We start from the raw sequence: 18,832 nt of genomic DNA, 5'->3' as shown, positions 1-18,832 counted from the left end.
TCTTCTTCTTCTTCTTCTTCTTCTTCTTGTCTTCTCTTGGCCTTTTAGCAGAGACTGTGGAACTCCTTGTAAAGGCTCTTAACTTTTCTGGAACTCAGGAAGCTGGCGATGGGGTGGCGAAACAACATCTTTTCTTCGTTATAAGGATTAATTACTTTGTTTGTAAAGTGCTATAAGCTTTGTAAAGTAGAAAATCAAACTTTTGTTGGTTTTCTAATTGTTCCAAATTAATGTCATTTTCTCAGGTTTTTTTCTTAATTTGGGATACCTCATTAGCAAAAAATATCAAATTTCAGAGAAAGATATTCTAAGCCTGCTTTTATCATATCTCCAACCTGGAGAACCCATAGCAAGGGAAGATGGGCTCAGACAAGCTGTGGAGGTTGCTCCAAGCCCAGTAAAGGTGTGTTTCATTAGATGGGGGCTGGCATCACTATTATCCATCAGGAAAGGGAGAGGGTGCTCAGTCTGCCAGTGACACATGTATTTTCTTTCTTTCTTTCTTTTTTCTTTTTAAAATTTATTTTGTTTAAGTTCCGGGATACATGTGCAGGACGTGCAGGTTTGTTACATAGGTAAACATGTGACATGGTGGTTTGCTGCACCTATCAACCCATCACCTAGGTATTAAGCCCAACATGCATTAGCTATTTATTCTGATGCTCTCCCTCCCAGCCTCCCCGCTGAGAAGCCCCAGTGTGTGTTGTTCCCCTCCCTGTGTCCATGTGTTCTTATCGTCCAGCTCCCACTTTAAAGTGAGAACATGCAGTGTTTGGCTTTCTGTTCCTGCATTAGTTTGCTAAGGATAATGGCTTCCAGCTCCATCCATGTCCCTGCAAAGAACATGATCTCATTCCTTTTCATGGCTGCATAGTATTCCATGTTATACATGTACCACATTTTCTTTATCCAGTCTATCATTGATGGGGATTTAGGTTGATTCTATGTCTTTGCTATTGTGAATAGAGTAGCAATGAACATACATGTGCATGTATCTTTATAATAGAATGATTTATATTTCTTTAGGTATTTACCCAGTAATGGGATTGCTGGGTCAAATGGTACTTCTGGTTCTAGGTCTTTGAGTATTCTCCACACTATCTTCCTCAATGGGTGAACTAATTGACATTCCCACCAATGGTGTAAAAGCCTTCCTATCTCTCCACAGCCTTGCCAGCATCTGTTGTTTCTTGACTTCTTACATGTATGTTCTATAATCACTCATCTGCTTTTGCTCTACTTGGACTTGGTCCGAGTAGTCCACAAATATTTCCTTGGCTCAGATAAAAGGCAAATGCTGATAATTCACCTGAGGAGGAAATAGAACTACTAAATAGAAGGAACACAGGTCATCTGCTCCAGTATTTAAAAATTACAAACTTAAATAAAGAACCAGTTGCCATTTTTGGTCTATTGAATGATAACAAATATTAAAAACTGAAACTCCTGCCTGCCAGGGATACAGGGAGCCAGGACTTCCCACAATGCTGGTGGCATTCTAAGTGGCTGAAAGATCTGTAGAAGACAATTTGTCAATACCCATCAGGAGTAATGACACGTTAAACTCGTTGACCCAGTAATTCTGCTTCTGAGAATCTATGTTAAGAAATTTATCCAAAGTATGAAAAAAGTTACCTGTGTGGAAATGTTCATTATAACATCGTTTAAAATGTCAGAAATTAAAACAGGAATTGTGTTAAAATGTATGGCATTGGGGCATTCCATGGAGACAGATCTCCTTGATGGACATGATGCAGCCATTTACAATGATGGTTTTCAGGAGTGTGCACAAGAACAAAAGAAGGAAATACAACTGAATGTGGACCAGGGGCCGGGCCATGTGAAAAGCTGTGCACAGTAAAGCAATGGGAGGGAGAAATGCCGAAATAATTACTGCAGGGGCTTTAAGGCATAAAACTGATGCCTTCTCAGTCTCTCTCTCTGTCTCTCTCTCTCTCCCTCCCTCCCTTCCTCTCTCCCTTCCTCCTTCTTTCTTTTTCTTTTGTCCATATATTTTATGATGTATGACATTACTTCCATAATTTTTTTTTTTTTAAATTAGAAAACTCAACCCCCTGGTGCATGTTAAGAAGGTCAAACTTACTGTTTTGTTCTTCAAAAACCTTAAGTGAGGAGCAAAGAGATAGTAGTAAACTAGCATAATGATCACATTCCCTGGCATTCTATAGAAAATGACAATTTCCCCCATTCCCTGAAACAAATCTTGACTAACTTTGATAGTTCAGCAATTAGAACTTTGGCATACAATCTTTCTTCTTCAACTCCTATAATTAGTGGTCTCCAATTATATGAATCAATTTCAATTTCTATAAATCAGATGATTTAGAGAGAAGGCTGTTCAATTTCCTTTTCAACTGTATGGTTTCAGCAGCAATAAAACTCTCAGCTTAAAATATCAGGATGCAACTTGCTCCAGAAATATTACCCAGCTCATTTAGGGCTTGTGCCGGCAACCACAGCAGTTCCCAGGTTTCTAGGTGGTATCACTTATCTGTCTGCTCCTGAGTCCTATTCAATTCTTCTTCATGGGATCTGACATCTACTTACAGATTTCCCTCCCAGTGTGGGGTGACTATCCCTAGACCTTCCTGGTGTCCTAACAGAAGGACCCAGTTTGGACCCAGATATCTCTCTCTAATCGTAGTTAGCAGGCACATTTGGCGTCTCCCTTTTTTGAGTCCTGGGTTTTTCAGTGTCAGTGACCCTCTAAGGTGTTCTGCAGGACGTGAAACCTCCAGCCTGAATCTCCCCTAAGCTTGGCTTTGGGAAGGGCCCGTTGCACCCTGCTACTTTGTGGGTGACTCGTCATGAATCAATTCCTGACCCATTCCTGGAATCTGGAGATGTGGGGACTCGTCATGAATTAATTCCTGACCCATTCCTGGAATCTGGAGATGTGGTTTCTTTTTCTCCCTTAGTCCTTTAATGTATGAAATGTGATTTCTTTCATCTCATAAGGAGCAAGTCTTATGATTAATTTTAAAAATTCAAAAAGGAAAATTGTTTAGCTATTTTTTTATTAAAAAAAACAAAACCTGAGCATCTCAACAGACTCTTCTGAGCATCGAATCACATAGACACTTTCATGTGGCATAAACTCTTCCCCCTTTGCTAAAAGGAAATCAAGCCGGGGCAGAGGGCAGGTTGAGGGGTCGGCTGGAGGAATCTGTGCCGAAGAGAGTTTTGGGTTGCAAATGCACAGCCTCCCTCCCCTTTCTTCTCCCCTTGGAGGAGATAAGTGGCCAAGGCTTCAGTTTGCTGCTAATGTGGTTTTTAGCAAGATGTCTACTTTTTGTTGAAGATTGGCTTATGGCTTTTATAGTACTCTTAAATTCAGCTTATGTTGAATTATTATTGTTCCTCATTTTATACATGACTTCCAGTTCCCGAAGCATTAGAGTCTCTTTAAGTGCTAGGGCTGCTGACTGAGGTTTCTCGACAAATAGATCACGGAAAATCAGGACGTTATATACTGGCCTGCCCAAGGTATCTGTCAGACCAGCCCCCTTGTGGAATTGCTGGGGCAGAGAACCCACAACTCAAGCTCTCTTTTCATACCTGGAGCTCTAAAGAAATGTGTCAGCAAGTCTTCCAAACCCAAAGGGGACAAGGCTTATCTTTCATGGGGAGCTCAGTTCAACAGGGAACAGAAAACAAAACACAGAAACAAGAAGAAAGTTATAGTCATTTGTGACTTACTTGATTGTAGCCATTAACAATCATGCATTGAAGAATAACAGTTTCAAAACATACTCACAAGCTGGGGTGTAGTGCTCAGGCTTGTAGTCTCAACACTTTGGGAGACCGAGGAGGGAGAATTGCTTGAGACCAGGGGTTCAAGGCCAGCCTGGGTAACATAGAAAGACCCCCATCTCTACAAAAAAAAATTTTAAAAACGAGCCAGGTGTGGTGGTGCGTGCATGTAGTACCAGCTGCTAGGGAAGGTGAGGTGGGAGGATCACTTGAGCCCAGGAGGTCCAGAATGCAGTGAGCTATGATTGTGCCACTGCACTCCAGCCTGGGCAACAGAACGAGATGCCATCTCTAAAAATGAAAGTAAAAATAAAATAAAATAATAAAAACATACAATATCATGTTGAGAAAAAATAAAATATAAAACTGTATGTAACTTCTGTTTTGTTTATATTTGAGTACATACTTTAATCAGATTTAAATAAATATAATTAGAAAGAAGTCTATAAAAGTGATACGGACAGTCATCATCAGGTAGCAGAATCCGAAGTGATTTTCATTTCCTTTCGTACCTTTCTACATGTTCCAGATTTCCACAAATACAAACATGGAATACGTTGCTGAATAGAATGTGAATGTTTGCTGAAGAGGCTAAAGAAGTAGAACAAATTTTGAATTTCCAGTATGGTACTCGGTCATAGATTGCTCTGACCTGATTTGCAAGTTCTCAAAGGGTGCACACTCTGTTCTTGTATGAGTCCTACCAGGGCCAAGCATGTGCTTCAAACCTAGATGCTTTGTATATTTTAATTGAGTTTGGTTTTGGAGGATCTGACTTGGTCCAAGTTCATGTGAACCTGCAGAGAAAAGTACCCATGATTGGAGGATAAAAGCCATTGCTAACTTTTTTTTTTTTTTTTAAACCAAGTTGACCACTTGTTAGACCAGAAAACAGTTTTGTTGTTCAATAAACATAATCTCTTCGTTCATCCTTTCTTGATAAGCCCTAGAATGGTGAGATGACTCCCTGTGGCTAGCAATAGAAGATCCTATTAGGCAAGTTTTCTTCAATCAGGATGAAAGAGTCATACATATTCAAAATGAACATTTTAGAATTTATAGACCCTTTCATCTCCGGGAGGGGATTGTGTATCCTTGTTTAGATCTTCATTTTACAGATGAGAACACAGGGATTTGAGGAGGAAAGGGGCCAGCTCACATCCCTTGCTGAACTGGCAGTGGACACAGAAGTGGACTGCTGACTCTTTAGGGTCACTATAGGCTCCCCCTTGCCACAGAGATAACAGCGTTCACCACTTAGATAAAGAAACCTCCGTGCTGGCCGGCAGTGGGCATTTTCTTCCTTCTCCCACGCACTCTTCCTGTAAGCAGAAATAAGGCCCTATTGTTATCCAAAGGGCAGTCTCTCCTAAGTATGTCCTAGGGCACCCCAAGATGATGATGTTGTTTGCTAGGGTCCAGGAAATGTCAAGTATTTGGGATTGCCCACGAAAGAGTTTTTATTTTGGTATAAGAAAATATGGGCTTTTAAATCTTAAAGTGAAAACTTCGGGTTTGGAAGGGAAAATGTAAAAGTTGGTTATAATGAGGACTTTGTTTGCCAGGCGCCCCAGCCCAGTGACTAATGGGCTGGCTGCTTGTTGAAGAAAGCTGTCTTAGGGGCATTGAGGGTGTTAGCAATGAACAAGAGTGGGCAGGCACTGAGGACCCGGGACCCAGGTTAGGAGGCAGGGGAAGGTGGGGTGAATATGCAAAATCCAATGAGAAAGTGTTTGGCTGTGGCTTCAATGTCTACCAAGGCCTGTCCGAGAGCCTTGGTTGATGTCGATAGAGACGATGTTGCCTGTCTTCATCAAAACAAATGGCAAGTCCTATCCTGACTCAAGGAGCAGGGTGTTTTGGATAATTACAATTTTCCTCCCCATAAACTCCTTTAAAATGGCATCTAAGAGAAGCGACTTTCAGAAAGAAAAGAATTCTGGGGACATTGTTCCTTTCACAGCACAAGGTGAACAAAATAAGCCAGAAGGCCTTCTGTCTCCTGTTCAGTAAATTTTTCTGGGTTAAGATTGTTCTTCCAAGTTTGTCTTCCTGGAGTGCGTGAGCCTCTACAGCCAATAACACCACAGTGTGTATTGCGGGGAGTTCCAGAGTCCCTCTTCAGTTATCGGGTCGATACACGTACCTGGTAATACAATGCCAATCCATGGCTAAAAATAGCTTCCTTTTGTTGTGATCTCCCAGAACAAAGGGATCAGACCCACTTCATCTGTGTCCCCTGCCCTCCCCTCCCGGCAGTCCTAAGGCAAACAGTTTGTCTTTTCTCTCAAATGGATTTTTCATTTAAAAATGGGGGAGAGTGAAAACTGAATAGCATGGAGATCCGTGCACTAACAAAAAATTCTTTTGAAATAATAGGTGCTAGAAATCACAGTTTCAGCCTCCTATGTCCCCCAAGCCAGTTTGGATTGAACCAGATGCCAGGACTTATGTCAAATGTGTGGGGTCTCCTCTCTGTGGGCCCCTTGGGGGAATTCAGTGATTTCTTTTCCTTTTCTTCTCTTTTTTTTTCTTTTTAAAAGTGCTCCTCAAAGATATACAAGACGTTACTCCTGATAAAATCCCGTTAGCCATAGTTCAACTTTATATTCCTTGATCAGTCTTGTGTTTTCTCACTGACTTTTGCTACAGTTTATGGCTCTGAATTAAGTACCAGAACACAGGGTTTTATTTTCCTTTGTCTAAGTCTATCTTCCTTTGCCTGGCTCACTAACTGGATATATGTACATAGGCGATGGGCACAGAATGTGGGTTGTATTTTGGGTGAGGGTGGGGGTGGGCAGGTCGGATCATGAAGGGACACAGAATATTAATTAGACAGAAAGTGCTCTCTGTGCCTTATCTGCATAAAGAAAGATAAAGCCCATGTAAATAATATGTGTGTTTCCCATAATGAATGTCCCCTTTCTCTCCATTTCTGCATAGTATTAGAAATTGCGTTTTTATTATATGAGACATTGGATGCATGCCAACAAGTTTTTCTTTTAACTTGATATTTTGGGCTCTGATCTTTGTTAGCACTACAATGGCATGTATCTCGTACAGTCAGAGGTCATTTCTATAGCTCCTTCCCCCTTCCCATCATTTCTGAGGAATGTTTGTTTTCAAAACAAAGAATTGGGTTAAAGCTGAGGTATCATATACCAGAACATATTTCAAGACAAAATTAAGAACACTCAAACCTTCCTTTGAAAGGTCAGATATTATTTATTATTATTATAAAAATGATCTGTGATTTATGAATTTAACTTCTCATAAACCTTCTTTGTAACAGAATATGCAGTCAGAGGCTTAACATTACATTGTTTTCTTTTGACAACGTATCCACGAGACCACTGCAGCTGTTCCTGTACTCACAATAGCAGATTAATTAACACAATCATATGCTGTTGGCTCTTACTCAATGAGTGGGTCTGCAGCGGGATAGATAGGTAAATCCTTTAAATGTGGTGGAGATAAAGCATATACTATGGTAGTTTCATAACTAGCCAGTTTTGCTTCTGACTAGCCAGCCCTATCAGGACCAGGTCCACGGACCACAGACACCGTGAGCTTGAATTTCAAAGTCAGCCACACCTATCACAACGCCATAATGCCCAACATTTGCAAGACACAAATATGTGAAAGCCGAAGACCTCTCAGAAATCAGCAGCTTTGGTTAAAATAGCAGTCAGTCTGCCGCCAGCATTTTGAGTCTGCAGTATTTTTTTAAAGTTCAATCATTGCTTTCCTTAAATATCTTTCTTGCAATATTACTCACTTTTTTTTTTTTTTTTTTTTGCCCATCCCTCAGTGAACATAGTTCTGGGCAGCTGTCATGACTTCAGTTTTTTTAAGGACTAAAATATGTTTTTTTCCTCTGTAAGTGTGCTAATGAAAACGTGTGTAACGAAACCTTCCTCCTCTGCCCAGTCACCAGCCATATTTATTGGCAACTTTAGCTGACATTTTAGGGAACGTCAAACCTTTGTTAGAGAAAATGTAAGGCTTTGCTTTAGAAACAGGCGTGCCCATGCGGAGAACGAGGTAACCAGGCAGTAGGCTTAATAGAATTTCCTTCAGACTTTTTTTCTAATGTCCATTACATATGCGACATTAATTTACCTTTTGTTGTTTTACTTAGCAAAGAAATTGAAAATGTAACAAGCTTTGCTGGACTAAAAGGCTCATTTGATAGACACATAGACCAAGAGAAAGAAGAAAAACAAATCCATAATTTGGAAGCTTTCAGGGCATCCAGGTAGTAGAAATTCAGTCTTCCTTATCACTCGGGGCATTTGTCGTGGGCTTGAGATTTCTTTGGAACCATCTGTATCCTTTAGAAGTAGATCAAAGTTTGGCCATGTTTGATCTTAGAAGTCTTGGGTTCTTTGGGAAAAACATCGTATCATGATGTTGAGGTCTCTTATGTTCCACTTAGGGACTGTTCCTCAGCACCAGGTCCTTGATAAGAGGTTCCTGCAAGGGCCAGAAAATTCTAGCTAGTGAGTCTCAGGCAGATACGGTGTGTTAAGCATCTCTATGGTGGGTTGAGCTAGAGTTTTCTAGGGTGCTCCTCGTACCTGGAGTGTTTGCAGCTCTTCCTAGAAGTACAGAGAGACAGCAATGGCTGCACAGATACAAGGCAGCAGGGTGGCTATTAAAATAGCAACAATAGTTAAAATATTAATAGCAACCTGGCCTTTCTTCTCAACCCTGCCCCTGTTTGCCCATCCCTCGCATTCAGCTATTTTACTAAAATAATAATAAAACGTCCTTTAAATAAAAAGGTTCAGAACACATGAATAAGTAGTTGTATGTAGAAACATTGCTTAGAAAAACCTGAATACTTGATTCTGAGATCAGAACAGAATTGACTTGGAAATCTGCACAGACAGACAAGGCAGACAGACAAGGTAGGGGGACTGTAGGCCCCTGGGATGAGACCTGGTTCATTACTGGTTCATTACAGCTGGTTATGTTATGACTGGTTCATTACAGCTAAGGTCAGTGTCCCAACAAGTGGACACTTTGCACTATGGGAGCAGCTATTGCCAGAAGCACTGGGCTCCTTGCAAAGTTGCAGGCGTCTTGCTTTGACTTCACTCTGCCATTCCTTTTATAACTTGCTTTTCGAAGGCACCCGGTAAGGCTAGGATGAATCTGCTGTCTGAAGGGTGTGACAATGGACTTAACCAGACTTCCAATGTGCAGGCAGTGGCGATGCTTCTGACCCAGCTCACATGGACTTTGGGCTCAGTTTCTAGTACTGGGTCAGCTCTATGGGTGCCCCATCCTGTCATCCCTCCTTCCTTCCATCTAACCTATGGCACAAGAACAGGACCCAAGGACATTGCTCAAAATTAATGTCTGGGGCCTTTTTGAGGGTGTTTCAGAACTTAAAAGAAGACCCTATAATCCCAACACTTTGGGAGGCCAAGGTAGGCAGATCACTTGAGGTCAGGAGTTCAAGATTAGCCTGGCCAACATGGTGAAAACCCATCTCTACTAAAAATACAAAAATTAGCCAGGGATGGTGGCGTGCACCGCACCTGTAATCCCAGCTGCTTGGGAGGCTGAGGCAGGAGAATTGCCTGAACCTGGGAGGCGGAGGTTGCAGTGAGCCAAGATCATACCACTGCACTCCAGCCTGGGCAACAGAGTGAGACTCTGTCTCAAAAAAAAAACAAAAAAAAAAACCAAAAAAACCCTCAGCTGTTCTCTATGAAGCACAGCAGATTGGGCTTTGTGAATATTTCCAAGATTACACATTATGGCCAAAAGCCTAACTGTGAGTTAGGCTAAGAGTCAGCAGACCCAGGTCTTGGCTTCGCTATTACTGTGGTATTGGGACACCAAGTAAACCATGTAAACTCTACCCTTCACATAGTGCATTACTTAACTGGGCTTAGCCATTTGTGATGCCTCCTCATAGAAAGATGCGAGAATGCAGTGAGATGTTGGCTATAAGGTATAGGCTGAGCTGCGTGAGATCCCACAAGTGAAGACTCTGGTGCCTGGGCAAAGGAGAGGCTAAGGTCCAGGAAGAGAAGGAAGTCTTGTGTGCTCGCGGTGTCTCTGAGCTTACAGCAGTATCTGGTACTAAGTCAACAGTTAATAAATATTTGTCAAATAAGTGAATGAACAGACAAGTGTAGGATCCTTGTGCTGTTCTAGGGAAGGAAAATGGGGAAGGGGATCTGGAAGGAGGCTAAGTCAGCCTCTGAACAAGCAAGGAGGCATGCTGGTGTTTCAAATGGAGAGAAAGTTGTCTACATAATCATAGAATCATCTGATGGAGAGATAGCAGGCAAATACAACCTCTTATAGACAGGAAACTTAGGCCCACAGGGCAGAAGGGATTTGTCCAAGGTTGCACAGCCAAGACAGAACTTGGGACCAGTTTACCAACTCAGTCTCAGTCCAACTGTTCTTTATGGGGATCTCTGATTGAAGAAAATCCTTTTAGCTCCAAGTGTGCAGTCAGGCTGGGATTCAGTGGTTGGGGTCATGACAAAGCAGAAAGGGTGTGACTCAGAGAAAAAAGACACGGCGCAGGGAAAGTCGTAGCAAGAGGTTCCAGTAGAGGCCGGGGAGGGAGGCCAGCCTCTGTAGCGGATGGTTTCAGTAATGGACAGTGGATCTTATCTTTGTCAGGGTAGTCAAATGCATCAGGATTCAGTTGCAATGATAATTTTGCAATGATAATTTTGTTTCTTGCCTGCACTGCCAACAGCCTCCATAATGATGCCAGGGTATATTCAGTGACTGGCACATAGTAGGTACTTTATAGATATTTGTTGGATGAACATCTTGAAGGAATGTCCACTCTTGGGGAGGGGGTCCTCGGGAATCTGGTCTCCAGGTATAAGGAGGACTTGAGCCTTGGGTTACTTTTCCACTGCTCTTGGCTCTCTGTCCCCATACCCTGTACGTTGCAATGACCCTGGGCCATCCTGGAAGTAGCTCAGTCCCTACAAACTTTCTGTTCCCTCTCTCTGGAATACCCTCTGAGTTCTCGACTTGTCAAACTTCCGCCATCTTTTAACACTCAGCCAGATTGCCAGCTCTTCCAGGATGCTTTCCTTATCGAACCTGTCCCCACTAGCAGACCTTGTCACTTCTGGGGGTGCCATGGTCCTTCGAAATGTTGCTTTAAGGCTCTTAGTGTTTCCTGCCTGGGGAGGAAGGAGGGCGTCACCTAGTGATCCTTCTACTTGTTTGTCCTGTCCCATGCCAGAGCACTGAGTAGCGAGGTGAGATTTGATGAGTATCAGTAGAGGGAACTGCACAAAGTAGGTTTGCAGCGAAAGTCTGTTAATTGAAGGAACAAATGCCTTATTGAATTGCTGTAGGAATTGTCTATGGGGAAAGGCAGCAGAGGCAGTTGGGGGAAGGAAATGACATTCCGGAGGTAAAGCAGTGAGATGGGGGGTTGGAGCAGCACCTGGGCCTTCTTAATGCACTGGATACTCAAGGTGTCCATGGATATAGGTGAAAGTGATGGTCCTGGGCTGGCGTCGAGTAGGTGCTTTTTATGGTGAGCTAGTTGAGTAGGTACTTTTTTTCTATGGTAAGCTAGGTCCACACAGCTATGAGGGGAGAGGGGCTCTGTGCCACTATTCTGTGTAATGTGATGCTGGCATGGCATCCTTCTGTAATAGGGCACAGGTGACAGTGTCCTGCACCCATGCATAGCCTTAGCTCCAGAGAAAGGGGCTAGGAGCCCTCTGGGGGAGCTTGGCTCAGCAGTGTGATGCTCTTTACGAGAGAGATGATTATGGGCCAAACAGCGAGGTGCTCTTCCCCCTCTACTTTGCTCTCCTTAAATGCCAGAGAAGGAGCGTCTGCAGGCGCTGACACACATACCGAGAGACACTGGCAGCCACAATGCCCATCGGCTGTGGGTGTGCCCCTGGGTGTGTGTATTTAAGGGCCCCATGAGCGGCTTAGTCATCGATGGTGCTCTTGAATGGCAAATTGGTCAGAGTTCCACAAAGGTAATGATCACTCTGCCGGTGACCTTTCTAGTGCATTTACATTTTATCACAACATGCATAAGCCACCCATAGGCTTCTCATTGGCTGGGTCATTCCTCATGCACAATAACCCAGCATGCAGGGACGCATCCAGTGTAGATGAGAAAGGGGCAGCTTCTGACACATCTCACTCTATTGTTGCATGGTAATCTTTAGCACCAAAGGAGACCTTTGAGTTAAGCCCAGGTTTTCTTCCTTTTTATTTTATTTTTTTAAAAGTGAAGGCACTCCAATGTGACATGCATCCCTCGTGTTAACAGAGCCATAAAGATGAAGTACTGGACTCATTGCTGCTCCCACACTCCTATTTTGTGCCATGTATGGAGCTGAACTCACCTGAGTTGCCCAAAAGGTGAAAGCAAGTGGGTACCCCAGGGAGGTCCCCGGATCCTGAGTTCTTTGGAACTGTTGTACTTTAAGATATTACTTTCCAAAAAGAGATCACCTTCATGTGTATGTGAAAGACTATGTGAGTGTGTTTGGATGTGGGAACATGAGTGTGTGAATGTGGGGGGTGTGTGTGTGTGTACATTCTCACACTTATGCAGAAATTCAGCCGGTAAGACCCAAGCAGGACCAGATTCCAGAGACACCCTCAGAAGCCTCACTTCCTGAAGTTTCAGCCCTGTCCCCATCAGCCATATGTAATCAATTAGCCATGTACCTCCATTTGCTCATTTACTCATGAATTTTGCATCACTGGAGAAATCGCAGTCCTCTTCAGCTTACAGAAAAGTATTAAGATGGTGTGGTGATTCCTCAAAGATCTAGAACCAGAAATACCATTTGACCCAGCAATCCCATTACAAGGTATATACCCAAAGGAATATAAATAATTCTATCAGAAAGATACATGTATGTATATATTCATGTTCATTGCAGCACTATTCACTATAGCAAAGGCATGGAATCAGCACAAATGACCATTAATGATAGACTGTATAAAGAAAATGTGGCACATATACAGCTTGGAATACTATGCAGCCATAAAAAGGAAGGAGATTATGTTCTCTGCAAGGACATGAATGGAGCTGGAAGCCATTGTCCTCAGCAAACTAATGCAGGAACAGAAAACCAAACACCGCATGTTCCCACTTGTAAGTGGGAGCTGAAATATGGACACAGGGAGGGGAAAAACACACACTGGGGCCTGAAAGGGAGTGGGGTGGGGGGATGGAAAGCATTAGGAAAAATAGCTAATGAATGCTGGACTTAATACCTAGGTGATGGGTTGACAGGTGCAGCAAACCACCATGGCACATGTTTCCCTATGTAACAAGCCTGCACATCCTGCACATGTACCCCAGAACTAAAAATTAAAAATAAAAAAAAACAGTGTTTCAAATAAAAGTCATAGAAACATCAAAAAATAGAAAAATTGTAACTGCTGAAGACAGAGAGGAATGCATAAAATAAGAGGTGGAGTGACTGTCACATCCAGGGCTCTGGGACCCTCGCCTGCTGCTTGTTGTCTGGATGAGGTGACTGCGTGGGGACCCATTTCACAGTGGGGGACAGGAGCTCAGGGTGGTTGGGTCAGTCGCTCCTAGGTCTGAGGCTGCAGTCCTCCGGGCACTCTACTGGGGGCGCAAGTAGGCAGCGAGCGGGCAGTGAGGAGCCGAGGAGCCGTTCCAGCCTGTGCGATCCTGTTCAGCTGAATCGTCACTGCTGTTTCCATTTGAGCCTTTAGGTGACAGTGCCAAGAATAAAAATAAGCCTGGCTATTTTCACTCATATTTGGTACTTCTTTTTCTTCTTCTTTTTTTTTTTCAAATGCTATTGAAATAGAATTCTAATTTTTACTTAAAATATGTCATCTTAATAAATTGCTACATTATTACAAGTTGCTTGATATATTTAAAGACCACCTCTTTTTCCAGAAGAGCTCATTTCCAATAATATAATCACAATCAATAGAAAAACATTATGTTTCTATATACAGTATCTGCTCTTTTTGAGAGCCTATCTGTTCAGATAAAATAAAAGTATTTATCTATGTATGTATCTATCTATGCATCTATGTATCTATGTGTGCTTGTATGAATGTACGTATGTATCTATGTATGTATATACGTATGTGTCTATCTGTGTTTGTATGAATGTATGTCTGTATGTATCTTCTGTGTTCATATCTATGTATCCATCTGTGTATGTGGGTATCTATATGTATATCTACCTATGTATCTGTCTATGTATCCATATAGCTATCTATATTTATATGCATATGTGTGTGGGCTCCTAGGACGTCATAATTTTAAAATAATATGACTTTATATTTTGTCTTCAAACATCCAAATTGTAGACTTTGCATCAAACGTATTTACACATGAAGTGTCTTAATACATTTCAAAATAAGTTTTGTGTGACTACCTTCTTTTCCTACAGCAGTTATTTGGACTTCTCCAGACATATGTCCTCCGTTAGCGCTCCTTAACCTCAAGGCCAGGAGGAGAAAGGTCTTGGCGACTCACATTCCTCTTAACCTTGGTTAACTCTTATCCAGCAAGGGCTTGGTGGAAGTCCATGTTCTGGTGGCTGCACGGGTCAGGGGCAAGGGAGGGGTGGTGGCAGATGGAGATGAAGTGAAGTGTTCCTGCCCTTGGAGATGTATGCAAGTCTGAGTGTGTTGCCTCATCCCACTCCCCCACCTACCAGGGACCTTTAGAATCCAAAGCCAAGACAGCATTCCCTCCAGAAGTACTCCCAAGCTCACTTTTATGCCAGCTCTTTTTACCAAAGAGGCTAATTTTTTTTTTTTCTAAATAATTTCTTCATTTATTTTAAATCGTTCTCCTTGGAACAGGTGTTTTCTTGGGATGGACTTGAGTTCCAACTGACATAGAAGGTTCAGGAGAAGCTGCTTCTAATCCCAGGGTACCCCAGGTTCTAGAATTTCACCAAGATGCAGTGGATGGACTTGGGTCTCACAACCCCAGTCTCACTCCTGGTTCTAGAATATCTGCAGGATGCTATGGGACGAATGTGGGTCTCACAACCCTAGGCTCACTCCTGGGTTTAGAATCTAAGCAAGATGCAGTGGATGGATTTGAGTTGCACAGCCTCAGGCTCACTCCTGGGTCTAGAATCTCAGCAAGGTGCAATGGGTGGATTTGAGTTGCACAGCCTCAGGCTCGCTCCTGGTTCTAGAACCTCAGCAGGATGCAGTGGGATGGATGTGGGTCTCACAACCTGAGGCTCACTTGTGGTTCTAGAATCTCAGCAAGATGCAGTGGATGGGCTTGAATTGCATAACCCCAGGCTCGCTCCTGGGTCTAGAATCTCAGCAGGATGCTGTGAGATGAATGTGGGTCTCACAACCCCAGGCTCACTCCTGGGCCTAGAATCTCAGCAGGATGCTGTGGGATGAATGTGGGTCTCACAACCCCAGGCTCACTCCTGGTTCTAGAATCTCAGCAGGACGCTGTGGGATGGACATGGAGCTTGCAAGTCAAGGCTTCCCTTGGTCTTTAAATTTCAGTGAAATACAGTGGGTTTGGTGTCAGAGTCAAGGGCCACGAGTTCTTATCCCAGCAGTGCTACCTCCTGGCTTTCTCATTCAGACCCATGCTTTCTTCATCTGTACAATAGGAGTGTGCCAAGCTCTCTTCCAGGCTCCCTGTCAGCTCTGAGCTTTGTTGAGGCTCCTTCTGGTGCTGGTGGGCATTGTTCAGGATTGGAGTGAGAAGGTTTGACCTGCCATGTAGAGGTTCAGCTTTCTTACCCTGGGTACAAAGTCTCAAACCCACAAAGTGAGTATCAGGGGCTGATTACTTTATGAAAAGGTTCCTGTCTACCCCACACTCTACTAATGGGATTAACCATTGAATACTAAATAAGAAGGACCACCACTGCCCATATTTACTAAGAGCTCAATATCATCATTCTAAGTTCTGTTCTTGTCTTGTCTCATGCACTCCATGAGAACATCCCTCAGTTTCAAGCATGACTTGTCATTCCTGGTTCATGGAAAAGGAAGCCGAGGTTTGGAGAAGTTAAAACTTAAGGTCACTTGCTTGCAAATGGCAGATACTGGATTCAACTCAGCATTGTCTGATATCATAGCTCATGCTCTGAACCACTACACATGCTGTACAGAATGGAAAATGTTGGCTGTTAAATCCTTATGTGTTGGGAACCTGGTTTCCTAGCTTTTCTGGCATGGTGGGTTGCATTTCACTTGTTTTTATGCTGGTCTACTAGCATAAATTTGACCTACTTTCATGGGTATAGACCCTATTTCCTTCATTGGCTGAGCAGTCAGGAGCTCATTTTGTGAAAGTAAAGTGTTTGCAGACCTTGCTTCATAAAGACCAATCCATACTGAGACTCGCACACCCCTGAAACGTTCACATAAGTCAGTGGGGAAATAGAATTTGAATTGCAATAATTATTTATCTTGCACAGAGCTCCTGAGGACCACACAATGGCAGGGCATGAGGCACATCATATTTGATCTCAGGTCCTTAACCCATTCATGCCTGAGGTCGCAATTTTTTGATTTTTTGCAATCGGACCTTGGTGGTGACTTTGAGCGGGATATAAATAACTCCCACATGCTTAGCGCTCCAATAATGGAACACTAGGCATAAATGGGCTAAGGGAGGTAGCTCAGGTGCTGGGATCCCCAGGGATATGGCTCCAGGGGAGATACTTTGGGATACTGAGTATTCTGGCTGGGAAGCAAGGTGAGGGAAAGCAAACTCTAAAATGGTTGAATTTATTCAGTAAGTAATGTAGACTGATACTTCAGCCCATGGACCAAGTTGACATACCCACATCTTCATCCGAACTATCCATCTGGTTAAATGCCAGGGAAGGAACATCAATCCTAGGTGTTATGTTTACTCTAGGGAGAACAGAGCCTCTTTACGTGGGCACTTACAGGTTAAATGGGAGTGGAACTACACGTTGAATTGCCGGTCTTGAGTCTATTAGATCTAGCTTTTCTGGACTACATTGTAACATACATCTGCAAACTCTGGAACAAGGTAGGGCTGGCTGGGCATGTGGGTGGGAGTGGTTTTTTGTTTTTAGCTAGCTAGCACGAGCGGCAGTGGAGTAGATATTTTAAAATTTGGGGTGGGATTGAGGTGACCAGGGGAAGAGGCCCTGGAAATGGTGAGTGATCGGAAAGATCAAACTGTGTATGTCCAGGCCAAGTCCAGTGAGGGGAGAGAGAGGGCAGCTGTGGCTGGAGACTCTGGGGAGCAGCCAGGGGGTTAATGGGAGGGGGTTGCCCTAAGCAGGGGACTTACCGTCTCATCGATCTGGACATTTAAGCAAAGTAGCCATCAGGGACCCACATCTTCTCAAGATATTTTATTTTCTTAAGAAAAAGGACAAAAGTCCTGAAATGCCTCTATTTCCCCTCCAGCAAACTAAAAGAGCACAGGCTGTCCTCAGAGTTCTGTCTTGAAGGGTGTCACACAGCAGGGAGTAGGGGACACCGGTGAGAGGTCGCTGCACCACGGGAAAGAGCTTAGGGACACTGCTGTCCCCTGCCCTATTTAAAGTTGGATTTCTAACTCACTCTTGAGGCCAAAAGAAATCCCAGATGTGGCAAGGAGTTAAATGCAAAACACAAAATAAACAGAAACACAGAAAGACCTAAAAGAACATAGAAGTATTTTTATAATTATATATAATTATATACATAATTATGGGGAGGGGATACCCTCTCCAACCATAACATCTGAGCCAGAAACTCTAAGAGTAAACGTTGACAGGTTTTACCTTTATTCATTTTACTTCTTCATTTAGCACAGTACTGGCAAATTATGCTACTCAATAAATATTTGTTGAATGAATTTGACTGCATAAAAATTAAATACTTCTAAGCAGCACATGTGTACACACACACACACACTCCCAAACCCAACCATAACGTGCAAAATACAGTATGACAACAAATGTTTGCTAAATACATGATAGACAAAGGGTTAATATTCCTGGTGCAAAGAAAAACAAAGCCTTTACAAATCAATAAGAAAAAGACAAATCCTCCAATAGAAAAATGGTCAAAGGACATGAGCAGGCGATTCAGAGAAGAAGAAATACAAATGGCCAATAATCAAAGAGCAGTAATGGAAATCTTTGCAGCCATTAAATGTGTGAGACTGACCTGTATTTACTGACTTGGAAAAATGCCCATGACATATTGTTGAATGAAAGAAGTGGGCTACAAAACAGCAGGTAGAGTATGATTTCATTTACGGAAAATTATGTGAGAGTATCTTAGTCCACATCTTTTGTGCAAAAATGGAAACATTCTCAAAGTTGCTTAAGCAAAAAAGAGAATTTGAGGAATATAAGAGTGCCTCATCATCCCCTTGCAAAGCCAGCAGACATGTGGCGTCACCCTTGGGTGGGCTGGGGTCAAGCCCTCGTGGGAGTCCCTGGGCAGCCAGGCAGCCATTTCCCCATCCCCTGTCTCCCTGGCGCCAGAGCATCTCAAACCTCTTTGCCTCCCTCTATTTTTCTGATTCCTTTTTCCCCGCTTTGCAGGCGACCTGGGTAGTGGGATTGTGGGTAATTATTATTCATTTAGAAATGTATTTCTGTATGGTTTGGGGTTTGGCTCTTTCTTTCTTTCTTTTTTTCTTTCTTTCTCTTTCTTTCTTTTCCTTCTTTCTTTTTTCAATGAACATGTTATTTTTAAATTTGGAAAAAGTCTATATTTTTATTTTTAAACATAAAAGAAAATCCAGTTGGGAAGTGTAACTGATAAGGAGTTAATATCTTTAACATAGAGAATTTTTACAAATCAATAAAGAAATTAATACCCCAAACAAAAGGAAAAAATTGGCCACTTAGGAGCTTTTATTTAGTGAGTGTTTACTAAGTGTGGAGAACTGTAAAACTTTGTACACACATTCTCACTTCTACAGCTTTAAGAGGTAGATACTATTCTTCCCTCCCTTCCCTTCTTCCTTCCCTCCCTTCCTTCCTTCCTCCCTCCCTCCCTCCCTCCCTTCCTCCCTCCCACCGTCCTCCCTCTTTTCCTTCCTTTCTTCTTTTCT

At 42.8% G+C, this 18,832-nt stretch overlaps 1 protein-coding gene across 1 annotated transcript in view; it reads left to right on the top strand.

Moving 5' to 3' along the window:
- Positions 1-18,832, top strand: part of ZNF536 (zinc finger protein 536) — a 195,736-nt gene that overhangs the window by 122,552 nt on the left and 54,352 nt on the right. The gene's annotated exons all lie outside the window — the stretch shown is intronic.

This window comes from Mandrillus leucophaeus, unplaced genomic scaffold, assembly GCF_000951045.1.
Source record: "Mandrillus leucophaeus isolate KB7577 unplaced genomic scaffold, Mleu.le_1.0 Scaffold48, whole genome shotgun sequence".
Lineage (NCBI taxonomy): Eukaryota > Metazoa > Chordata > Mammalia > Primates > Cercopithecidae > Mandrillus > Mandrillus leucophaeus.
The sequence above is the reverse complement of the archived record's forward strand: the minus strand, read 5'-3'. Positions and strand labels throughout refer to the sequence as shown.